At 57.2% G+C, this 25,169-nt stretch overlaps 1 protein-coding gene across 2 annotated transcripts in view; it reads left to right on the top strand.

Annotated features, from left to right (window-relative positions):
- Positions 1–14,263: 14,263 nt before the first annotated feature.
- Positions 14,264–25,169, top strand: part of LOC116945736 (copine-4-like) — a 58,701-nt gene continuing 47,795 nt past the window's right edge. For both annotated transcript variants that reach the window (XM_032960244.2, XM_032960245.2), the window contains exon 1: positions 14,264–14,478. The gene's annotated coding sequence lies outside the window, so the exon portion shown is untranslated. The remainder of the gene's footprint in view (positions 14,479–25,169) is intronic.

The following is a 25,169-nucleotide window of genomic DNA, read 5'->3' on the forward strand; positions in this document are numbered from 1 at the left end:
TGTAGGCTGAGTCTGGGTCTAGGGGTGAGTGTGAGTGTAGGGGTGAGTGTGGGTGTAGGGTGAGTGTGGGTGTAGGGTGAGTCTGGGTCTAGGGGTGAGTGTGAGTGTAGGGGTGAGTGTGGGTGTAGGGTGAGTGTAAGGTGAGTGTGGGTGTAGGGGTGAGTGTGGATGTAGGGGTGAGTGTGGGTGTAGGGGTGAGTGTAGGGGTGAGTGTAGGGGTGAGTATGGGTGTAGGGGTGAGTGTGGGTGTAAGGGGTGAGTGTAGGTGTAGGGGTGAGTGTAGGGGTTAGTGTAGGGGTGAGTGTGGGTGTAGGTGTGAGTGTGAGGGGTGAGTGTAGGTGAAGGGGTGAGTGTAGGGGTGAGTGTGGGTGTAGGGTGAGTGTGAGTGTAGGGGTAAGTATGGGTGTAAGGGTGAGTGTGGGTGTAGGGTGAGTGTGGATGTAGGGGTGAGTGTTGGTGTAGGGGTGAGTGTAGGGGTGAGTGTAGGGGTGAGTGTGGGTGTAGGCGTGAGTGTGGGTGTAGGGGTTAGTGTGGGTGTAGGATGAGTGTGGGTGTAGGGGTGAGTGTGGGTGTAGGGGTGAGTGTGGGTGTAGGGTGATTGTGGTGTAAGGGTGAGTGTGAGTGTAAGGGGTGAGTGTAGGTGTTGGGGTGAGTGTGAGTGTAGGGGTGAGTGTGGGTGTAGGGGTGAGTGTGGGTGTAGGGGTGAGTGTGGGTGTAGGAGTCAGTGTAGGTGTTGGGGTGAGTGTGAGTGTAGGGTGAGTCTGGGTGTAGGGCGAGTGTGGGTGTAGGGTGAGTGTGAGTGTAGGGTGAGTCTGGGTCTAGGGGTGAGTGTGAGTGTAGGGGTGAGTGTGGGTGTAGGGGTGAGTGTGGGTGTAGGGTGAGTCTGGGTGTAGGGCGAGTGTGGGTGTAGGGTGAGTGTGAGTGTAGGGTGAGTCTGGGTCTAGGGGTGAGTGTGAGTGTAGGGGTGAGTGTGGATGTAGGGTGAGTGTGGGTGTAGGGTGAGTCTGGGTCTAGGGGTGAGTGTGAGTGTAGGGGTGAGTGTAGGGTGAGTGTAGGGTGAGTGTGGGTATAGGGGTGAGTGTGAGTGTAGGGGTAAGTGTGGTTGTAGGGTGAGTGTGGGTGTAGGGTGAGTGTTGGTGTAGGGTGAGTGTGGGTGTAGGGGTGAGTCTGGGTCTTGGGGTGAGTGTGAGTGTAGGGGTGAGTGTAGGTGTAGGGTGAGTGTGGGTGTAGGGTGAGTGTTGGTATAGGGGTGAGTGTGGGTGTAGGGTGAGTGTGGGTGTAGGGTGAGTGTTGGTGTAGGGTGAGTGTGGGTGTAGGGTGAGTGTGGGTGTAGGGTGAGTGTGGGTGTAGGGTGAGTCTGGGTCTAGGGGTGAGTGTGAGTGTAGGGGTAAGTGTGGGTGTAGGGGTGAGTGTTTGTGTAGAGGTGAGTGTGAGTGTAGGGTGAGTGTGGGTGTAGGGTGAGTCTGGGTCTAGGGGTGAGTGTAAGTGTAGGGGTGAGTGTAGGGTGAGTGTAGGGTGAGTGTGGGTGTAGGGTGAGTGTGGGTATAGGGGTTAGTGTGAGTGTAGGGGTAAGTGTGGGTGTAGAGTGAGTGTGGGTGTAGGGTGAGTGTTGGTGTAGGGTGAGTGTGGGTGTAGGGGTGAGTCTGGGTCTAGGGGTGAGTGTGAGTGTAGGGGTGAGTGTGGGTGTAGGGTGAGTGTGGGTGTAGGGTGAGTGTTGGTGTGGGGTGAGTGTGGGTGTAGGGTGAGTGTGAGTGTAGGGGTGAGTGTGGGTGTAGGGTGAGTGTGGGTGTAGGGTGAGTGTTGGTGTAGGGTGAGTGTGGGTGTAGGGTGAGTGTGGGTGTAGAGTGAGTGTGGGTGTAGGGTGAGTCTGGGTCTAGGGGTGAGTGTGAGTGTAGGGGTAAGTGTGGGTGTAGGGGTGAGTGTGTGTGTAGAGGTGAGTGTGAGTGTAGGGGTGAGTGTGTGTGTAGGGGTGGGTGTGGGTGTAGGGTGAGTGTGGGTGTGGGGTGAGTGTGGGTGTAGGGTGAGTGTTGGTCTAGGGTGAGTGTGGGTATAGGGTGAGTGTAGGGGTGAGTGTGGGTGTAGGGTGAGTGTGGGTGTAGGGTGAGTGTTGGTGTAGGGTGGGTGTGGGTGTAGGGTGAGTGTGAGTGTAGGGGTGAGTGTTGGTGTAGGGTGAGTGTGGGTGTAGGGTGAGTGTTGGTGTAGGGTGAGTGTGGGTGTAGGGTGAGTGTGAGTGTAGGGGTGAGTGTTGGTGTAGGGTGAGTGTGGGTGTAGGGTGAGTGTGAGTGTAGGGGTGAGTGTTGGTGTAGGGTGAGTGTGGGTGTAGAGTGAGTGTGGGTGTAGGGGTGAGTGTGTGTGTAGAGGTGAGTGTGAGTGTAGGGGTGAGTGTGTGTGTAGGGGTGGGTGTGGGTGTAGGGTGAGTGTGGGTGTTGGGGTGAGTGTGGGTGTAGGGTGAGTGTAGGGTGAGTGTGGGTGTAGGGTGAGTGTGGGTGTCGGGTGAATGTGGGTGTAGGGGTGAGTGTGTGTGTAGAGGTGAGTGTGGGTGTAGGGGTGAGTGTGTGTGTAGGGGTGGGTGTGGGTGTAGGGTGAGTGTGGGTGTTGGGGTGAGTGTGGGTGTAGGGTGAGCGTAGGGTGAGTGTGGGTGTAGGGTGAGTGTGGGTGTCGGGTGAATGTGGGTGTAGGGGTGAGTGTGGGTGTAGGGTGAGTGTGGGTGTAGGGGTGAGTGTGGGTGTAGGGTGAGTGTGGGTGTAGGGGTGAGTGTGGGTGTAGGGGTGAGTGTGTGTGTAAAGGTGAGTGTGAGTGTAGGGTTGAGTGTGTGTGTAAGGGTGAGTGTGGGTGTAGGGTGAGTGTAGGTGTTGGGTGAGTGTGGGCGTAGGGTGAGTGTTGGTGTTGGGTGGGTCTGGGTGTAGGGTTAGTGGGGGTGTAGGGTGAGTGTGGGCGTAGGGGTGAGTGTGGGTGTAGGGTGAGTGTGGGTGTAGGGTGAGTGTGGGTGTAGGGTGAGTGTGGGTGTAGGGTGAGTGTGGGTGTAGGGGAGAGTGTGGGTGTAGGGTGAGTGTGGGTGTAGGGTGAGTGTGGGTGTAGGGTGAGTGTAGGGTGAGTGTGGGTGTAGGGTGAGTGTGGGTGTAGGGGAGAGTGTGGGTGTAGGGTGAGTGTGGGTGTAGGGGAGAGTGTGGGTGTAGGGTGAGTGTGAGTGTAGGGTGAGTGTAGGGTGATTGTGGGTGTAGGGTGAGTGTGGGTGTTGGGTGAATGTGGGTGTCGGGTGAGTGTGTGTGTAGAGGTGAGTGTGAGTGTAGGGGTGAGTGTGTGTGTAAGGGTGGGTGTGGGTGTAGGGTGAGTGTAGGTGTAGGGTGAGTGGGGGTGTAGGGTGAGTGTGGGCGTAGGGGTGGGTGTGGGTGTCGGGTGAATGTGGGTGTAGGGTGAGTGTGGGTGTAGGGTGAATGTGGGCGTAGGGTGAGTGTGGGTGTAGGGTGAGTGTGGGCGTAGGGGTGGGTGTGGGTGTAGGGTGAGTATGGGTGTAGGGTGAGTGTGGGTGTAGGGTGAGTGTGGGCGTAGGGGTGAGTGTGGGTGTAGGGCGAGTGTGGGTGTAGGGGTGAGTGTGGGTGTAGGGTGAGTGTGGGTGTAGGGTGAGTGTGGGTGTAGGGGTGAGTGTGGGTGTAGGGTGAGTGTGGGTGTAGGGGTGAGTGTGGGTGTAGGGGTTAGTGTGGGTGTAGGGTGAGTGTGGGTGTAGGGGTGAGTGTTGGTGTAGGGTGAGTGTGGGTGTAGGGGTGTGTGTGTGTGTAGAGGTGAGTGTGAGTGTAGGGGTGAGTGTGGGGGTGAGTGTGGGTGTAGGATGGGTGTAGGGTGAGTACAGGTGTAGGGGTGGGTGTGGGTAGAGGGGTGAGTTTTGGTGTAGGGTGAGTGTGAGTGTAGGGGGGAGTGTGAGTGTAAGGGGTGAGTGTAGGTGTAGGGGTGAGTGTAGGGGTGATTGTGAGTGTAGGGGTGAGTTTGAGTGTAGGGGTGAATGTGGGTGTAGGGTGAGTGTGGGTATAGGGTGAGTGTGTGTGTAGGGGTGAGTCTGGGTCTAGCGGTAAGTGTGAGTGTAGGGGTGAGCGTGGGTGTAGGAGAGTGTAGGTATAGGGATGAGTGTGGTTGTAGGGGTGAGTGTGGGTGTAGGGGTGAGTGTAGGGGTGAGTGTGAGTGTAGGGGAGAATGTAGGTCTAGGGGTGAGTGTAGGGATGAGTGTATGGGTGAGTGTAGGTGTAGGGTGATTGTGGGATTAGGGGTGAGTGTGGGTGTAGGGGTGAGCGTGGGTATCGGGGTGAGTGTAGCGGTGAGTGTGGATGTAGGGGTGAGTGTGTGTGTAGGGGTGAGTGTGTGTGTGTAGGGTGATTGTGGGTGTAGGGGTGAGTGTAGGGGTGGGTGTATGTGTGAGTGTAGGTGTAGGGTGATTGTGGGTGTAGGGCTGAGTGTGGTTGTAGTGGTGAGTGTAGGGGTGAGTGTAGGGGTGAGTGTAGGGGTGCGTTTGGGTGTAGGGGTGAGTGTAGGGGTGAGTGCAGGGGTGAGTGTGGGTGTAGGGGTGAGTGTGGGTGTAAGGGTGAGTGTGGGTGTAGGGGTGAGTGTAGGGGTGAGTGTGGGTTTAGGGGTGAGTGTAGGTGTAGGTGTGAGTGTGGGTGTAGGAGTGAGTGTAGGGGTGAGTGTGGGTGTAGGGGTGAGTGTGGGTGTAGGGTGAGTGTGGGTGTATGGGTGAGTGTGGATGTAGGGGTGAGTGTGGGTGTAGGGGTGAGTGTAGGGGTGAGTGTAGGGGTGAGTGTGGGTGTAGGGGTGAGTGTAGGTGTAAGGGGTGAGTGTAGGTGTAGGGGTAAGTGTGGGTGTAGGGGTGAGTGTGGGTGTTCGGGGTGAGTGTAGGTGTACGGGTGAGTGTATGGGTGAGTGTGGGTGTAGGGTGAGTGTGTGTGTAGGGGTGAGTCTGGGTCTAGGGGTGAGTGTGAGTGTAGGGGTAAGTATGGGTGTAAGGGTGAGTGTGGGTGTTGGGTGAGTGTGGGTGTAGGGGTGAGTGTAGGGGTGAGTGTAGGGGTGAGTGTGGGTGTAGGCGTGAGTGTGGGTGTAGGGGTAAGTGTGGGTGTAGGATGAGTGTGGGTGTAGGGGTGAGTGTGGGTGTAGGGGTGAGTGTGGGTGTAGGGTTATTGTGGGTGTAAGGGTGAGTGTGAGTTTAAGGGGTGAGTGTAGGTGTTGGGGTGAGTGTGAGTGTAGGGGTGAGTGTTGGTGTAGGGGTGAGTGTGGGTGTATGGGTGAGTGTGGGTGAAGGGGTGAGTGTAGGTGTTGGGGTGAGTGTGAGTGTAGGGGTGAGTGTAGGAGTGAGTGGGTGTAGGCGTGAGTGTGGGTGTAGGGGTGAGTGTAGGGGTGAGTGTAGGGGTGAGTGTGGGTGTAGGCGTGAGTGGGTGTAGGGGTGAGTCTGGGTGTAGGGTGAGTCTGGGTGTAGGGCGAGTGTGGTTGTAGGGTGAGTGTGAGTGTAGGCTGAGTCTGGGTCTAGGGGTGAGTGTGAGTGTAGGGGTGAGTGTGGGTGTAGGGTGAGTGTGGGTGTAGGGTGAGTCTGGGTCTAGGGGTGAGTGTGAGTGTAGGGGTGAGTGTGGGTGTAGGGTGAGTGTAAGGTGAGTGTGGGTGTAGGGGTGAGTGTGGATGTAGGGGTGAGTGTGGGTGTAGGGGTGAGTGTAGGGGTGAGTGTAGGGGTGAGTATGGGTGTAGGGGTGAGTGTGGGTGTAAGGGGTGAGTGTAGGTGTAGGGTGAGTGTTGGTGTAGGGTGAGTGTGGGTGTAGGGGTGAGTCTGGGTCTTGGGGTGAGTGTGAGTGTAGGGGTGAGTGTAGGTGTAGGGTGAGTGTGGGTGTAGGGTGAGTGTTGGTGTAGGGGTGAGTGTGGGTGTAGGGTGAGTGTGGGTGTAGGGTGAGTGTTGGTGTAGGGTGAGTGTGGGTGTAGGGTGAGTGTGGGTGTAGGGTGAGTGTGGGTGTAGGGTGAGTCTGGGTCTAGGGGTGAGTGTGAGTGTAGGGGTAAGTGTGGGTGTAGGGGTGAGTGTTTGTGTAGAGGTGAGTGTGAGTGTAGGGTGAGTGTGGGTGTAGGGTGAGTCTGGGTCTAGGGGTGAGTGTGAGTGTAGGGGTGAGTGTAGGGTGAGTGTAGGGTGAGTGTGGGTGTAGGGTGAGTGTGGGTATAGGGGTGAGTGTGAGTGTAGGGGTAAGTGTGGGTGTAGAGTGAGTGTAGGTGTAGGGTGAGTGTTGGTGTAGGGTGAGTGTGGGTGTAGGGGTGAGTCTGGGTCTAGGGGTGAGTGTGAGTGTAGGCGTGAGTGTGGGTGTAGGGTGAGTGTGGGTGTAGGGTGAGTGTTGGTGTGGGGTGAGTGTGGGTGTAGGGTGAGTGTGAGTGTAGGGGTGAGTGTGGGTGTAGGGTGAGTGTGGGTGTAGGGTGAGTGTTGGTGTAGGGTGAGTGTGGGTGTAGGGTGAGTGTGGGTGTAGAGTGAGTGTGGGTGTAGGGTGAGTCTGGGTCTAGGGGTGAGTGTGAGTGTAGGGGTAAGTGTGGGTGTAGGGGTGAGTGTGTGTGTAGAGGTGAGTGTGAGTGTAGGGGTGAGTGTGTGTGTAGGGGTGGGTGTGGGTGTAGGGTGAGTGTGGGTGTGGGGTGAGTGTGGGTGTAGGGTGAGTGTTGGTCTAGGGTGAGTGTGGGTATAGGGTGAGTGTAGGGGTGAGTGTGGGTGTAGGGTGAGTGTGGGTGTAGGGTGAGTGTTGGTGTAGGGTGGGTGTGGGTGTAGGGTGAGTGTGAGTGTAGGGGTGAGTGTTGGTGTAGGGTGAGTGTGGGTGTAGGGTGAGTGTTGGTGTAGGGTGAGTGTGGGTGTAGGGTGAGTGTGAGTGTAGGGGTGAGTGTTGGTGTAGGGTGAGTGTGGGTGTAGGGTGAGTGTGAGTGTAGGGGTGAGTGTTGGTGTAGGGTCAGTGTGGGTGTAGAGTGAGTGTGGGTGTAGGGGTGAGTGTAGGGGTAAGTGTAGGGCTGAGTGTAATCAGGGTGAGAATGTGCAGGTGGGGCGGTTGATGTTGTGGGTACATCAGCTGTGCCGAACATCCCCGCTATTTTGTAAATTACGTATCCCGGGGGGGGGGGGTGAGGGTACGAGGGGAAGGCGGGGGGGGGCTTGGGGGGGGGGTCGACCCCGCACTGCGAGGGTTGAAGCGACCCCGCAGAGAGGACGCGCGCCCAGGTGCCGGTGCGAGGGAGCCTGCACATCAACGAGTGCGCGCACGCGTGTGCACTTAGCCTGGCACAAGCGCCGTGGTGTTGTCGGTATTGGTGCGTGCGTTAGTTCGACTCAGCCTCAGGCTGGCACCTGGTGCGGTGTGGAGGAAGCATCACGGGTGGGGAGACAAAGGCGGCCGCCGGACGTGACGCTGTCCACTCGCCGGCTCTTGCGCCGTTTGCCGGCCTTCACTGGTGGCGGCCTTCACAGCACTTGCCCCAACGGTCCGTCACGGCTAGTGGTGCTGGTGGTGGTGGTGGTGCTGCTGGTGGTGGTGCTGGTGGTGGTGCTGCTGGTGGTGGTGGTGCTGGTGGTGGTGCTGCTGGTGCTGCTGGTGGTGGTGCTGGTGGTGGTGCTGGTGGTGGTGCTGGTGGTGGTGGTGCTGGTGGTGGTGCTACTGGTGGTGGTGCTGGTGGTGGTGGTGCTGGTGGTGGTGGTGCTGGTTGTGGTGGTGGTGCTGCTGGTGGTGCTGCTGGTGGTGTTGCTGGTGCTGCTGGTGGTGCTGGTGGTGGTGGTGCTGGTGGTGCTGGTGGTGGTGCTGGTGCTGCTGGTGGTGGTGCTGGTGGTGGTGCTGCTGGTGGTGGTGGTGCTGGTGGTGGTGCTGCTGGTGCTGCTGGTGGTGGTGCTGGTGGTGGTGCTGGTGGTGGTACTGGTGGTGGTGGTGCTGGTGGTGGTGCTGCTGGTGGTGGTGCTGGTGGTGGTGATGGTGGTGGTGCTGCTGGTGGTGCTGCTGGTGGTGTTGCTGGTGCTGCTGGTGGTGGTGGTGCTGCTGGTGGTGCTGCTGGTGGTGCTGCTGGTGGTGATGCTGGTATTGCTGGTGGTGCTGTTGGTGGTGGTGGTGGTGGTGGTGCTGCTGGTGGTGGTGGTGTTGCTGCTAGTTGTGGTGGTGCTGCTGGTGGTGGTGGCGGTGCTGGTGGTGCTGCTGGTGCTGGTCGTGCTGCTGGTGGTGGTGGTGCTGGTAGTGGTGCGGCTGGTGGTGGGGAGCGGTGGCGCAGTGGTTAGCGCGCCGCGCTACAAACCCAGCGACCCGAGTTCGATTCCCGCTCACGGCCACCGGCACCAAGCGACGATCCACGCGAACCGGTCCTGGACATCCCTCGAGGTCCAGGGGACGGCATCCACAGCGAGAAGTAGAGACATTTCGTTACGAGTCGGGTACAAAAAATAAAACCCCTCTCAATATATCGCGAGGTGTTAGTGAAGACGAGACGGTTGTCTTCAAATAAATAACGCGTCACGAAGCAGTCGTTGAAGGGTGCGCAGGTTCGCAGACCCCTGCCCCTAGGTCGACTCAGCCTCAAACGAGTACCGCTCATGCTGTAACATCGGCACTGTGGCGTGGCGCTGGCTACCCACCCCGGCCTTCGTCGGTGCTCGCACGTGTCAACATGGGTGCGTGCATTCGCGCGCTACCGATTTGCGCCGATGTATGCGAACTCGTCCTTGAGCCTCCGCATTTAAGGCTGAGTCGACCTAGAGGAGTCGACCCGGCATCGGGGGCGGAAATATTCATCGCCGATGCTGGCCGTGCGCGGCGGGAATCGAACCTGGGTCGCCTGGATTGCAGCGCCATTCACTGCGCCAACACTCCTCGCACGCTTGTGTGTGTGTGTGTGCGGCTACTGCACATTGATGTGCATTCCCGTGCAGGTGTGCGTTGGTGCAGGTGTGCGTTAGCTTTCTAACACGTGTAGTGTTAGCCCACATCCTCTTAAGTAAATCAGAACCCCGCTGTGAGTAATGGGCGCTTGGTTGAAGGCAGAACAGGGGGGTGCCCCCTCCATACACCACAACTCAGATGTGCCCCCTCCCCTCGCCCCTCAATCTGCCCGTCTCATTACCCCTGAGAGGAGAATAAACACGCACACTGACACACTTACACACTCACACACACACTCATAAACCCACACACACACTCTGACACACACTGACACACTTACACACACACTCACATACACTCACACACACTCTGACTGACACACTTACACACTCACACACTCACTCACACACACTCATACACACTCACTCACACTCTCACACACATTGACACAAAAACTCATATATACACTCACACACAAAACAAAGATCCCCCGTATAGGCTTAACAGACTATTGGGGCAAGTGCTGTTAGCGAGCACCTATGAAGGCCGGCACGGCACACGAGGGGGTGGGTGGCCAACACCACGCCCGGCCGCCTTTGTCTCCCTAGTGGCGATGTTTACACATCGCACCAGGTACTGATTTGAGGCTGAGTCGACGTAGGGGAGGCCCAGGATCGCTTCAGATAGCCGTCACCGACGCTGGACGTCGCCGGGTTCATAGCGCGACACGCTAACCACTGCGCCTCTGCTTCCTACGCGACAACAAAAACAACAACAGCAGCCGTCGTTGGGCACTCAGTGACGGAGACGTCACCACAGCTCTTGTGCCAGGCTAGGTGCACCTCTTGAGGCCACGCGAAGTGCTGAAGGCGCGCCGGGCAGGAGGAGATCACCGGACAGACCCAGGCGCTATGGGTTGACTGACTGAGTTGGTCGCCGCTGTGTCGAATTTCAGCGTTTTATCCACCCGGCGCTCCGCTCGTTGTTGTGAGCGTCACTCCTCTGCCCTCCGTTGTTGCTGGAGCGCGACTCCCTCCAACTGGCTCCTCCACAGAGGCCGATCTCGACACCGCTGGTACCGGTCTTTGGCAAGTCCACTCAGATCCCACATCCTCCCGTACCGCATCAGTCTACAATCTCTTCTCGAGCCCGTGCCGTGCCCGTTTAGCCCCCCCCCACCGCTCCCCTCTATGCGGCCAAACAGAAGCTGCTTGGGCATTCGGTGGCTGGGCATGCGGGCTACGTGACCCAGCCAACGCAGCCTCGCCTGCCCGGAGAAGCTCACTGATGTGTCCAGATCTCTCAAGATCTGTGAACTCCTCACAGCGTCCAGTCTGGTGAGACCCAGGATGGATCGTAGGCAGGCCAGCCTGCATGGTTTCATACCGGTGCAGATGTTCCACGAGAGGGGTCGACGTTTCTCAAGCACAGAGAAGGGAGGGTAGATCAACGTGTGGAGCCGACACATGCACGCAACAAAGACAAAGATTCCCCGTGTAGCTTCACCAGGCTGTTGGTGCAAGTGCTGCTAGCGAGTACCTGTTAAGGTCGGCACGGCACACGAGGGGGTGGGTGGCCAACACCACGCCCGACCGCCTTTGTCTCCCCAGTGGAGATGTTTACACACCGCACCAGGTACTCGTTTTGAGGCTGAGTCGACTTAGGGGAGGCCCAGGACCGGTTAAGAAAATCGTCACTGAGCGGGACTCGAACACATGCACACACACACACACGCGCACTCAAATATCCACACACAAGCGTGCGCACGTGCACTTAGAATCTTAGATGGATGCGCGCACACACGTAAACACGTGCGCACACAAACACGTGCGCACACACACATACACACGTGCATATGCTCCCCGGTTCGCGAGCTATAATTATGACCACGCTGGCTCCGCCGTCGAGGCAACGAGGGAAAGACATGATTATTTAATTCGGGTTAAATTGAGGGCGGGACTTGAATGAGATTCGTTAACGCTGCAAGCTGCCGCCCACACCGCCCCCATCTCCTCCCCCCCCCGTCCATCCCCCCCAACCCCCCCCCCCCCCCCCCCCGTGACCTCTAACGGCCTCGCCGTCTGGAAGCATCGGAGGAGGGGGGGGGGGGGGTCAAACTTTGGCGAGACTGAGGGACTCCCATCCAGATTGTTAGCGAGCGCCTATCACAACTTTAAACTATTTTTTTTTTCTTCTTAAAATGTACCACGTCAAGGTTCCACTGAGATGGGTAGCTCTTTTTGCGGAAGCGACCTGGCCATCTCAAATGATAGCCCAACGAAGTAGTTTAGTGGCTTATCATCATCATCATCGCGTGGAAATGTAAAATCTATAGCAGCAACCGAATATTCGAAACGGGTGACGTTGTGATTCTCAATGCGGAGGGGAAAAACGGGAGGGTACGCGGAGAAAAATCCACGCGACCACGGCCAGAGGGAGAGACACGCAAAGTTTAAATATACAGCAGCAGCAGCAGCAGGCGTCAGGGTCGGGATCAAACCCACGACCTCCTGCAAACCAGGCGAGGTAGTTAACATCTCCTAGCCACCGCGGCGAGATGGTGAAGGCGAGGATTGGACACGCGATCACGGCCCCTGCCTTCACGGTGGTGATTCTCGTTTAAGGCCGAACCAACCTCCGCTCTCCCATGCGAACGCACCAACAGACACAAAGACGAAGATCCACCCCCCGCCGTATCGCCTTCGACAGACTGTCGGGGCGAGTGCTGTGAGTGAGCCTGCCAACTTAAAGGCCGGTACGGCACGGGGGGAAACATCGCGCCCGGCCGCCTTTGTCTCCCTAGTGGCGATGTTTACACACCGAACCAGGTACTCGTATACGCGCATACACACACACACAGACGTGCAACTTCTACTTGAAGTGTGGAAAACTCTCATTGTTGTCACGTGGTCAGTGGACACACCCAGATGCAATGGGTCGACTGATTGAGATGACTTGCGAATGCACCACCTGTGCCAACATGGGTTTTATCCGCCCGGCGCTCGTTGTTGTGAGCGTCGCTCCTCTGCCCTCCGTTTTTGCTGGAGGGCGACTGCCTCTAACTGCCCAGTAAGCGTCCTTCACGAGCCTCCTCCACAAAGGCCGATCTTGACACCGCTGGTGTCGGTCATCGGCAAGTCCACTCAGCTCCACATCCTCCCGTACCGCACCAGTACATCTATCCTGTAGCCCCGTGCGGCGCCCGTTAAGCCTCCCGGCCAAACAGAATCAGCTTGGGAATACCGGGCACGCGGGCGGCGTGGGTGACCCAGCCAAAGCAGCATCACCTACCGGAGGAGCTCACTGATGGGACTGTCCAGATTTTTCAAGGATCTGTGAACTCCTCACACAATCCAGTTTGGTTAAACCCACACAAGCACACAGCACTTGCTCCAGCAACAGATAGACTCACAAAGGCAAAGATCCCCCGTATAGCCTTCACAGACTGTTGGGCCAAGTGCTATTAGCGAGCACCTATGAAGGTCGGCACGGTACACGAGGGGGTGGCCAGCATCACGCCCGGCCGCCTTTGCCTCCCTCGTGGCGATGTTTTTACGCACCGCACCAGGTACTCATTTGAAGCTGAGTCGACCTAGGGGAGGCTCAGGACCGGTTCAGATAATCGTCACCGGTTTTGGCCGTGAGCGGGAAATCGAACCGGGGACGCCGGTTTTCGAGCGCAGCGCGCTAACCGCTGCATTACGCACACCTCCACACACACGCACGCGTGTACACACACGCACACGTGTACACACACGCACACGTGTACACACACGCACACAGACTCTATCGCACACGCGCGCGGTGTGCAGGGCTTGGAGGGTTACCCACGGATCCGTCTCTCGGGCCCTCGTCAGGCGCGTGCACAGCTCCCTCCCAATGCCCCCCCCCTCCAACCTGCCAGCCCCCCCCTCCTACACACCTCAAGCCCCCCCCCCCCCCCCCACATAAACCGTCTCTCTCTCTCTCCGTCTCTCTCTCTCCGTCTCTCTCTCTCTCTCCGTCTCTCTCTCTCTCCATGTCTCTCTCTCTCTCCATGTCTCTCTCTATCTCTCTGCGTTATATGTTTTCTCGCCCCATTCATCTTGAACCCCTCCCCGCTCCCCTCAGCTCCTCCCCGCGACTTCGCGCTGCTCCGACTAATTGGGGGGGGGGGGGGGGTTACGGAGCCCCTTAGATGCGGGGGAGCAGAGCACCCTCGAAATGCATTGACACAATCATTATCATCACCACCATCAGCAGCAGTAGCAGCACCACCGCCTGCAGAAGCACCACCACCAAAGACAAAGATCCCCCGTATAGCCTTAACAGACTGTTGGGGCAAGTGCTGCTAGCGAGGACCGATGAAGGCCGACACGGCACACGAGGGGGTGGATGGCCAGCAATACGCCCGGCCGCCTTTGTCTCCCGAGTGGCGACGCTTGTACATCCCACCGGGGACTCATTTGAAGCTGAGTCGACCTAGGGGAGGCCTAGGACCGATTCAGATAATCGTCACTGGTGTTGGTCGTGAGCGGGAATCGAACTCGGGTCGCCGGGTTTGTAGCGCGGCGCGCTAACCACTGCGCCACCGCTCCCCACCACCAGCACCACCACCAGCAGCACCACCAGCACTACCACCACCAGCAGCAGCACCACCACCACAAGCACCACCATCAGCACCACCACCAGCACCACCACCAGCAGCACCACCAGCACCACCACCAGCAGCACCACCAGCACCACCACCAGCACCACCAGCACCACCATCACCAACACTACCAGCACCACCAGCAGCACCAGCAGCACCACCAGCACCACCAGCAGCAGCACCACCAGCACTACCACCAGCGACACCACCATCACCAGCACCACCACCAGCACCACCACCACCAGCGACACCACCAGCAGCAGCAGCACCACCACCAGCACCACCACCACCAGCACCACCACCAGCAGCACCACCACCAGCACCACCACCACCAGCACCACCAGCACCACCACCACCAGCACCACCAGCAGCACCAGCACCACCAGGACCACCACCAGCAGCAGCAGCACCACCTGCACCACCACCAGTGACACCACCACCACTACCAGCACCACCACCAACAGCACCAGCACCACCACCAACAGCACCACCACCAACAGCACTACCACCACCAGCACCAGCACCACCACGACCACCATGCACCTCCGCCTCTGCACCGCTCAGAGTCGCTCGCTTCCATCTCCGCCGCTCCCAGCTCCCAGGTCTCCCCGAGAAGCTGGGCGGTGTGGAAGTGCCGGGGGTTGCGGGGTGGGGGGGGATCGGCTTGGAGTGGAGGGGGTAGGGGCAGCAAGGGGTGGTGGTAGTGGGGGGGGGCTGTGAAGAGGGGTGATGCGAGGGTGGGTGAGGATGTATGGAGGGGGGGGGGCAGGGGGGCAGAAGGAGGAGGAGGAGGATCCGTAGCTCTCCCTCGCTCGCACGCGAGCAGGGAGACGGAATTCGCCGCCCGCCAGTAGCGGCATGAGCACGCGGGGCAGCGAGACAGGGGCAGCTGTCCACGACTCAGCGGGGGCAGCGGGCGACGGGCAGAGGGGACCCGGCCCCACCCGGGCCGGAACGGAGCGGAGCGGCTCCGCTGTCCACGCGACGCCGGTGCCGGGGCCGCGATAGGTACGGGGGTGGGGGGCGTGACGGGGACAGCTCGGCACGCGCAGTGTGCGTGGCATGTGTACAGGTGTGTGGCATGTGTGTGTGTGACATGTGTACAGGTGTGTGCGTGTGTGTGTGACATGTGTACAGGTGTGTGGCATGTGTGTGTGACATGTGTACAGGTGTGTGGCATGTGTGTGTGACATGTGTACAGGTGTGTGGCATGTGTGTGTGACATGTGTACAGGTGTGTGGCATGTGTGTGTGACATGTGTACAGGTGTGTGGCATGTGTGTGTGACATGTGTACAGGTGTGTGGCATGTGTGTGTGACATGTGTACAGGTGTGTGCGTGTGTGTGTGACATGTGTACAGGTGTGTGGCATGTGTGTGTGACATGTGTACAGGTGTGTGGCATGTGTGTGTGACATGTGTACAGGTGTGTGCGTGTGTGTGTGACATGTGTACAGGTGTGTGGCATGTGTGTGTGACATGTGTACAGGTGTGTGCGTGTGTGTGTGACATGTGTACAGGTGTGTGGCATGTGTGTGTGACATGTGTACAGGTGTGTGGCATGTGTGTGTGACATGTGTACAGGTGTGTGGCATGTGTACAGGTATATGTTTGGCATGTATACAGGTGTATGTGTGGCATGTGTACAGGTGTGTCTGTGGCATGTGTACAGATGTGTGTGTGTGTGGCGCGTGTACAGGTGTGTGTGTGTGTGTGCGTGGCATGTATAGGTCGACACAGCCTCAAATGAGTACCTGGTGCCTTGTGTAGACATCGCCACTGGGGAGACAAAAGCGACCGGGCGTGGTGCTGGCTGCCCACCCCCTCGTGTGCCGTTCCGGCATTCATAATTACTCGCCAACAGCACTTGCCCCAACAGTCTGTTACAGGCGATCTTTGTCTTTGTGGCAAGCATACGCTTGTGTGTGGCATATGTACGTGTGTGTGTGTGCGTATGGCATGTATACATATGTGTAACATATATACAGGTGTGTGAGGTGTACGCAGGTGTGTAGCATGTATACAGGTGTGTGTATGTGACATATATACAGGTGTGTGTATGTGACATGTATAAAGGTGTATGTGACATGTATACAGTGGGGAGCGGTAGTGTAGCGGTTAGCGCGCTGCGCTACGAACCAGGCGACACGGGTTCGATTCCCGCTCACGGCCAACACCAGTGACGATTATCTTAACTGGTCCCGGGCCTCCCCTAGGTCGACTCAGCCTCAAATGAGTACCTGGTATAGTGTATAAACATTGCCACTAGGGAGACAAAGGCGGTCGGGCGTGGTGCTGGCGACCCACCCCCTCGTGTACCGTTACCGGCCTTCATAGGTGCTCGCTAACAGCACTTGCCCCTACAGTCTGTTAAGGCTATATGGGGGATCTTTATCTTTGTCTTGTATGTGTATACAGGTGTGTGTATGTGACATGTATACAGGTGTGTGTGTGTGAGATGTATACAGGTGTGTGTATGTGACATATATACAGGTGTGTGTATGTGACATATATACAGGTGTGTGTATGTGACATATATACAGGTGTGAGTATGTGACATATATACAGGTGTGTGTATGTGACATGTATACAGGTGTGTGTGACATATATAAAGGTGTGTGTATGTGACATGTATAGAGGTGTGTGTATGTGACATGTACACAGGTGTGTGTATGTGTGTGTGTATGTGACATATATACAGGTGTGTGTATGTGACATGTATACAGGTGTGTATGTGTGACATGTATACAGGTGTGTGTGTGTGACATGTATACAGGTGTGTGTGTGTGTGTGTGACATGTATACAGGTGTGTGTATGTGACATATATACAGGTGTGTGTGTAACATGTATACAGGTGTGTGTATGTGACATATATACAGGTGTGTGTGTGTGACATGTATAAGGTGTGTGTATGTGACATGTATACAAACCGGTGTGTGCGTGCGTACCTTCCCATGCACGACAGAAGCTCGTGAAGAGCACGTGGCCCCCAACATTCTATTTTCTATACGGAGTCGTCTTTATCTCTGTACTGGTACAGGCACGCACGCGTGGTGTGTGTTCTCGTAGGGGGTGTTTGTTGTGCGATGTTGTTGTTGTGGGGTGGTGGTGTTGTTGTGCACGACGAACCCGGCCACCTGAGCTCCATTCCAGGCAACGACCAATCAATCCCGGCGGAGAATGATTGGACCGGTCTCCTCCCCCGAAGTCGACTCGCCCTTTAAACGCGATCCGGACTTGATGTGTTCACCTCGCGCGTGATGTGTTCACCTCGCGCGTGATGTGTTCACCTCGCGCGTGATGTGTTCACCTCGCGCGTGATGTGTTCACCTGGAGCGTGATGTGTTCACCTCGCGCGTGATGTGTTCACCTCGCGCGTGATGTGTTCACCTCGCGCGTGATGTGTTCACCTCGCGCGTGATGTGTTCACCTCGCGCGTGATGTATTCACCTCGCGCGTGATGTGTTCACCTCGAGGGTGATGTGTTCACCTCGCGCGTGATGTGTTCACCTGGAGCGTGATGTGTTCACCTCGCGCGTGATGTGTTCACCTCGCGCGTGATGTGTTCACCTCGCGCGTGATGTGTTCACCTCGAGGGTGATGTGTTCACCTCGCGCGTGATGTGTTCACCTCGCGCGTGATGTGTTCACCTCGCGCGTGATGTGTTCACCTCGCGCATGATGTGTTCACCTCGCGCGTGATGTGTTCACCTCGATCGTGATGTGTTCACCTCGCGCGTGATGTGTTCACCTCGAGGGTGATGTGTTCACCTCGCGCGTGATGTGTTCACCTCGCGCGTGATGTGTTCACCTCGCGCGTGATGTGTTCACCTCGCGCGTGATGTGTTCACCTCGCGCGTGATGTGTTCACCTGGAGCGTGATGTGTTCACCTCGCGCGTGATGTGGTCACCTCGCGAGTGATGTGTTCACCTCGCGCGTGATGTGTTCACCTCGCGCGTGATGTGTTCACCTCGCGCGTGATGTGTTCACCTCGCGCGTGATGTGTTCACCTCGCGCGTGATGTGTTCACCTCGCACGTGATGTGTTCACCTCGCGCGTGATGTGTTCACCTCGAGGGTGATGTGTTCACCTCGCGCGTGATGTGTTCACCTGGAGCGTGATGTGTTCACCTCGCGCGTGATGTGTTCACCTCGCGCGTGATGTGTTCACCTCGCGCGTGATGTGTTCACTTCGCGCGTGATGTGTTCACCTCGCGCGTGATGTGTTCACCTGGAGCGTGATGTGGTCACCTCGCGAGTGATGTGTTCACCTCGCGCGTGATGTGTTCACCTCGCGCGTGATGTGTTCACCTCGCGCGTGATGTGTTCACCTCGCGCGTGATGTGTTCACCTCGCGCGTGATGTGTTCACCTCGAGGGTGATGTGTTCACCTCGCGCGTGATGTGTTCACCTCGCGCGTGATGTGTTCACCTCGCGCGTGATGTGTTCACCTCGCGCGTGCAGCGCTGTGGCCTCCGCGATTGCCAAGAAGGAGCCATTGCACGAAACGACGCCGACTTGACTTTTTTTTGTATTTTCCGTTTCTTTGAAGCCGGTGTTGTTGACGAGTGTGTGGAGTTTGTTGTTGTTGCTGTTGTTGATTGTCGTTGTGCATCACTGCCAACGCAGCGGCGGCAGCAGCAGCAGCATCGCCAATATAATTCGTAGAGCATGAGCCATGGGGAGACAAAGGCGGCCGGGTGTGGTGCTTGGCCGCACCACGAAGCTCGTGTGCCGTGCCGCCCTCAATGTGTGCACGGTCACAGCACTCGGCCCAACAGTTTTGCTCAAGGCCGTACGGGGCATCTTTGTCTTTTGTATGGATGTGAGTGTGTGTGCGCGTGCACGTCTGTGTGTGTCTGTGTGTGTGTGTGTGCGCGTGCACGTCTGTGTGTGTCTGTGTGTATGGGGAGCGATAGTGTAGCGGTTAGCGCGCTGCGCTATGAACCTGGCGACCCGGGTTCGCTTCCCGCTCACGGCCAACACCGGTGACGATTATCTGAACCGGTCCCGGGCCTCCCCTAGGTCGACTCAGCCTCAAATGAGTACCTGGTGCGGTGTGTAAACATTGCCACTAGGGAGACAAAGGCGGTCGGGCGTGGTGCTGGCCACCCACCCCCTCGTGCACCGTTCCGGCCTTCATAGGTGCTCGCTAACAGCACTTGCCCCGACAGTCTGTTAAGGCTATATGGGGGATCTTTGTATGGGGAGCGGTAGTGTAGCGGTTAGGGCGCTGCGCTATGATCCTGGCGACCCGAGTTCGCTTCCCGCTCACGGCCAACACCGGTGACGATTATCTGAACCGGTCCCGGGCCTCCCCTAGGTCGACTCAGCCTCAAATGAGTACCTGGTGCGGTGTGTAAACATTGCCACTAGGGAGACAAAGGCGGTCGGGCGTGGTGCTGGCCACCCACCCCCTCGTGCACCGTTCCGGCCTTCATAGGTGCTCGCTAACAGCACTTGCTCCGACAGTCTGTTAAGGCTATATGGGGGATCTTTGTATGGGGAGCGGTAGTGTAGCGGTTAGGGCGCTGCGCTATGATCCTGGCGACCCGAGTTCGCTTCCCGCTCACGGCCAACACCGGTGACGATTATCTGAACCGGTCCCGGGCCTCCCCTAGGCCGACTCAGCCTTAAACGAGTACCTGGTGTGGTGTGTAAACATCGCCACTGGGGAGACAAAGGCGGCCGGGCGTTGTTTTGGCCACCCACCCCCTCGTGTACCGTGCCGGCCTTCATAGGTGCTCGCTAACAGCACTTGCCCCAACAGTCTGTTACAGGCTAGACGGGTGATCTTTGTCTTTGGGGAGCGATAGTGTAGTGGTCAGCGCAACGCTGCGTTACGAACCCAAAAACCCGAGTTCGATTCGGCCCTGGGCTTCCCCTAGGTCGACTCAGCCTCAAATGAGTGCCTGGTGTGGCGTATAAGCATCACCACTGGGGAGACAAAGGCGTCCAGGCATGGCGCTGGCCACCCACCCCGTCGTGTGCTGTCCCGGCCTTCACAGAACCTCTTGAATGTTACACGGGGAGGGATCTTTGTGTTTTGTGTATCGTGCAAGAGTACATTACTTTGATTGACGGGGTTTTTGCCAATCCACTGCTGGATGAATATCTCCCCCGTGTCGGTCGCGTGTGTTGTCTGGCCATACTTCACCACGCCGGTCAGTTGCGTGTTGCTAAAGCGGTGGCTGCGCCCAACTGGCACCGGTTCAGAGATCACTCGCCACTGATGTTAGCCGTGGCCTGGAATCGATCTTCGGTGGCCGGGTTCAGAGCGCAGTTGCTCTTCACCCCCCCCCCCCCCCAGTCTCCACCGCGTGTGTGTGTGTGTGTTTGTGTAGGGAGCGGTAGTGTGGTATGTACGTATGCATGTTGAACTTCTTTTGCACCGTACGTAGCTAACCGCGCACGACGCTACGAAACGGAGCGGAAGTAGATTCCCGCTCGCAACCGACAAGAGTGGCGAATTGTTTCAGTCGGTTCTGTGTTTCTTTGTGTCTGTGTGTGTGTGTGTGTTTATTTGTGTGTGTGTGTTTATTTGTGTGTGTGTGTGTTTATTTGTGTGTGTGTTTATTTGTGTCTGTGTGTGTGTTTATTTGTGGCTGTGTGTGTGTGTTTACTTGTGTCTGTGTTTATGTGTATGTATAGGTGGGGAGCGATAGTGTAGCGGTTAGCGCCACGCTGCGCTATGAACCTGGCGACCCGGGTTCGATTCCCGTTCACGGCCAACACCAGTGACGATTATCTGAACCGGTCCCGGGCGTCCCCTAGGTCGACTCAGCCTCAAATGAGTACCTGGTGCGGTGTGTAAACATCGCCACTAGGGAGACAAAGGCGGTCGGGCGTGGTGCTGGCCACCCACCCCCTCGTGTACCGTTCCGGCCTTCATAGGTGCTCGATAACAGCACTTGCCCCTACAGTCTGTTAAGGCTATATGGGGGATCTTTATCTTTGTATAGGTATGGAGCGGTAGTGTAGTGGTTAGCGCTCTGCGATACGAACCCGGCGACCCGAGTTCGATTCCCACTCACGGCACAAAATACCATTGACGATTATCTGAATCCGGTTGCGGGGCTCGCCTAGGTCGACTCAGCATTGAACGAGTAGCCGGTACGGTGTACAAACATCAGCCCTGGCCACCCTCCGCACCCTCGTTCCGGCCTTCATAGGTGCTACTCGCTAACAGCACTTGTCCCTACACTCTGTTAGAGTGCCATACGGGGGATCTCCTTTGTGCGCGTATTTATACATGCGTGCGCATTTGCGTTCGTGTGTGCACGAATGCATGCATGCATGTTCGCACCCATCCACATCTGCTTGTAATCAAATACTCGTACGGGTGCATGCGCGGGTGCGTGCGATCCATATGCGCGCGCGTGCGTGAGCGCGGAAATTAATGAGTTCATATCTGTAATGAAACACTCGCATCAGCTGTGAGTGAGGGGTCGGTGTGCGTACGTCATGCGGGGTCGCTGGCATTGTGGCGAGGCGGGGCTAGCTTGTAGGGCAGCTGACTGGGGCAGCTTAAGGGACAGCGGGGCAAGGCAGATGGCAGGGCAATGGACTAGGAGGTTGGCAGCGCGGACTACAGCGGAGGGTGGGGTGTGGGGGAGGAGGCTATCATGGCCGGCTGTGGTGGCACGGTCGCCTCTGAGCAATCGAACCCGCGCAGAGGGAACCCCCACGGGCATGATGGTGATGGTGATGGTGACGCTTGGGTTGCTGGTGTCGACGTGCTGGTGCTGCGGCAATGGTGTCGGCGATGATGGTGTGGTGCACCGGTGTTGTCGCGATGATGGTGATGCAGTCTCAACGCTGGCGATGGTGGGCATGGGGGGGGGGGGGGGGAATGTGGCACGGAGGGGAGGGAGAGGAGGTGGAGAGGAGGGGGGGGGATATTTGTGGGAGAGCAATCACAGAGACATTCACGTGGTGCAGGCGTGCCTTTCGGCAACGGGGAAATGGGGGGAGGGGGAGATGAGAAGGGATAGGGCGGAAAGAGAGGAAGGAAGGGGCAAATGAGAGAGGGAGGGAGAGGTGAGAGACGGTGGGGGGGGGGGGGGTAGAGATAGAGAGGGGGAGACGAGAGAGAGGTAACAGATTGGTGAGAGATGGAGAGGGAGGCAGAGGTGAGCGAGGGGGAGAAGTGAGAGAGGGAGGGGGTAGAGAGAGAGGGGGTAGCGAGAGATAGGGAAGGGGTAAGGAGGAGGAGCAGAGCGTGTTTCTTCGTCTTAGTGTTTGTGTCTACGAAGAAAGTAGCACAGATTGATTTTGTTTCAAAATGGAAAACACGGGAATTTTTATTTATTTATTTAAAGCTTTCGTGACTGCAGGGATTCATATTCTTGGTTCTTTGCGTAAAGTCACGTAGAAGGGAAATAAAATAATAAAAAATAAACATCTAAAGCAATAAAATTCTCACGACGTTTCGACTGCAACACAAGCAATCATCAATTTTCTTGTTGTGGAATATTTCAAATTTTCTTGGTGTGGTTTTCACACCTGATGATGATTGCTTGTGTTGCAGTCGAAACGTCGTGAGAATTTTAAAAAATATATTTTTTAATTATTTTATTGTTTCCCTTCTACGTGACTTTACCGAAAGAACCAAGAATGCGGAAAATCTTTCATTTAAAAAAGGAAAGACCAAAAAGACCGACATGATGAACGAAGCGGAGTGCCGACTAGACCGAGCATCTTCTCGTTTCCTCTGAGGGAGGAGAGAGAATGGAGAGAGAGGGTGGGGGTGAGGGAGACAGAGACGGGTTTGGTGGGTGGGCGGGGGGGCAAAACACGCGAGGAAGGGGAGAGACGTTGGGGGGTGGGGGCCCGGGCAGGAGCTTCAAGCAGCACCGGCGAGCGCGGGTGACGTCTCCCCCACGCGCCTCGGCCCCCCCCGGACCACGCGGGCGCGTGTGCGTGTGTGTGTGTGCGTGTGTGTGTGTGCGTGTGTGTGCGTGTGTGTGCGTGTGTGTGTGCGTGTGGGGAGCGATAGTGTAGCGGTTAGCGCGCTGCGCTATGAACCTGGCGACTCGGGTTCGATTCCCGCTCACGGCCAACACCAGTGACGATTATCTGAACAGGTCCCGGGCCTCCCCTAGGTCGACTCAGCCTCAAATGAGTACCTGGTGCGGTGTGTAAACATCGCCACTAGGGAGACAAAGGCGGTCGGGCGTGGTGCTGGCCACCCACCCCCTTGTGTACCGATCCGGCCTTCATAGGTGCTCGCTAACAGCACTTGCCCCTACAGTCTGTTAAGGCTATACGGGGGATCTTTGTCTTTGTGTGTGTGTGTGTGCGCGCGCGCGCATGTGCGACCGTTCACAAGTGGGTGGGAATAAACGCGGGGGCCGTGTAAAACGACGTCGCGGGTCGCTTTTGGTCCGCGAGCCGAATGCTTCCCCATCCTGGGATAGAGAGAGAGAGAGTACGAGAGATCGGAGAGAGTGAGGGTGTGCAGAGAGAGAGTGTGCAGAGAGAGGGAGTGTGCTTAGAGAGTGTGCTTAGAGAGTGTGCTTAGAGAGTGTGCTTAGAGAGTGTGCTTAGAGAGTGTGCAGAGAAAGTGTGCAGAGAGTGTGCAGAGAGAGAGAGTACGAGAGATCGGAGAGAGTGAGGGTGTGCAGAGAGAGAGAGAGTGTGCATAGAGAGTGTGCAGAGAAAGTGTGCAGAGAGTGTGCAGAGAGAGAGTACGAGAGGTCGGAGAGAGTGAGGGTGTGCAGAGAGATCGGAGAGAGTGAGGGTGTGCAGAGAGAGAGTGTGCAGAGAGAGGGAGTGTGCAGAGAGAGTGTGTGCAGAGAGAGAGTACGAGAGGTCGTAGAGAGTGAGGGTGTGCAGAGAGAGAGAGTGTGCAGAGAGTGTGCAGAGAGAGAGTGTGCAGAGAGAGAGTACGAGAGGTCGGAGAGAGAGTGCTTAGAGAGAGAGAGCGAGGTAGGGAGAATGGGAGGAGAGAGAGGCGGCACGTCGGTGGGAGGAGGCGGTGGAGGGGCATGGGGGTAAGGAATAGGACGGGGGAGAAAGAGAGAGGGATAGAATATGGCGATCGGAGAGGTGAGAGATTTTGACTTTTAAACCACTTTTATTGCGGCCAGCAGCAACAACACTGGAGGCGATTTCGATATGAAACACACAAAGTTACCAGCAACACAAATAATCTCTATAAATCCGCGCGCTGAGGCGCTAGATGCACCGCGCACAACACGAAAGAAAAGTCACGTGGTGGTGGTGTTCATCGCGCACGCCACGGTGACGAGCGAGCGCTTCAGAAGGTGAACACGTGGGGTGCCGTCCACGCTGGTACAGAGAGGGGCTTGTCCCGCTCCCCAGCGTTCGAAGAAGACGCGCTGCACATCACCGACACGTGTGTGTGGTACGTGGCGTGCTCCAGCCGGAGCCGCGCCTTGAGAAGGCCTTTGAACACTGGAAGCACCACAGAGCAGCCGTCAGTGTCACCTTCCAACATCTTTTTCCTCGTTCTGTACACCGCCATCTTCGCCTGAGCACAGGCGAAGTTGGCGAAGTTACGGCGTTTGTTAGCCAGGCAAGGCACCACCCCATATACGAAGCTGCTGTTGTAGAAGGGCACCCCCAGTTTCCTGAGGATCTCCCCCAAAAGGCAGAACATTGGTTTGAGCCGCTGGCAGTGTAAGTACCGGTGGGGCAGATCCTCCCTGGCACCGCAGGAAATGCAAAAGTCTGTTACCCCTGTGAGAGGGAGGGAGTGGGAGGGAGGGATGGAGGGAGGGAGTGAGAGGAAGGAGGGTGAGAGTAGGGAGCGAAGCGAGATAGCAGGGAGAGAGAGGTGAGAGAGTGGGGAGAGAGTGGAGGACAGAGGAAGAAGAGTGGGAAGAGGGGATAGAGAGGTGTAGGGATTGGATGGGGGGATACTGAGTGGGGTGGGGGCTGTGAGCGGTGTCGCTGACCCACGGGGCCCGGTGATGGTGGTGGGGCAGGGGGGGTCTTTGGAAGGTCCCCAAAATCGTGGGTTGCGATTGGTTCGCGATAGAAACACGACGCGAAGTGTCGCAGGCGGTTGACTCGGGGCGGCTCCCACAGAGAGGGGAGGAGGGGGGACGGGCGGCAGGGAGCCGGGGACATTTACCCAGCGCTGTGTCTGTGGTGCTTGCCTCATTGTGTTCCTCCTGCCTTTAAATAGGCGCCTTCTGTTGACATTTTCACCGCGAGAGAGAGAGCGAGAGAGAGCGAGCGAGATGGAGAGAGAGCGAGCGGGATAGAGAGAGAGCGAGAGTGAGCGAGAGAGCGAGCGAGATAGAGAGAGCGAGCGGGATAGAGAGAGAGCGAGCGAGAGAGAGAGAAAGAGAGCGAGAGCGACCGAGAGAGAGAGCGAGCAAGAGAGAGAGAGAGCGAGCGAGATAGAGAGAGCGGGATAGAGAGAGAGCGAGAGAGCGAGCGAGATAGAGAGAGAGCGAGCGAGATAGAGAGAGAACGAGCGAGAGAGAGAGAAAGAGAGCGAGAGCGAGCAAGAGAGAGAGAGAGAGCGAGCGAGATAGAGAGAGCGAGCGAGAGAGAGAGCGAGCGAGAGAGAGAGGGAGCGAGTGAGAGAGAGAGGGAGCGAGCGAGATAGAGAGAGAGCGAGAGAGAGAGGGAGCGAGCGAGAGAGAGAGGGAGCGAGCGAGAGAGAGAGAGAGAGCGAGCGAGAGAACGAGATAGAGAGAGAGAGCGAGAGAGAGAGAGAGATAGA

This window comes from Petromyzon marinus, chromosome 25, assembly GCF_048934315.1.
Source record: "Petromyzon marinus isolate PM22_M1 ecotype Great Lakes invasive population chromosome 25, UKy_Petmar_22M1.pri1.0, whole genome shotgun sequence".
NCBI classification, from domain to species: Eukaryota; Metazoa; Chordata; class Hyperoartia; order Petromyzontiformes; family Petromyzontidae; genus Petromyzon; species Petromyzon marinus.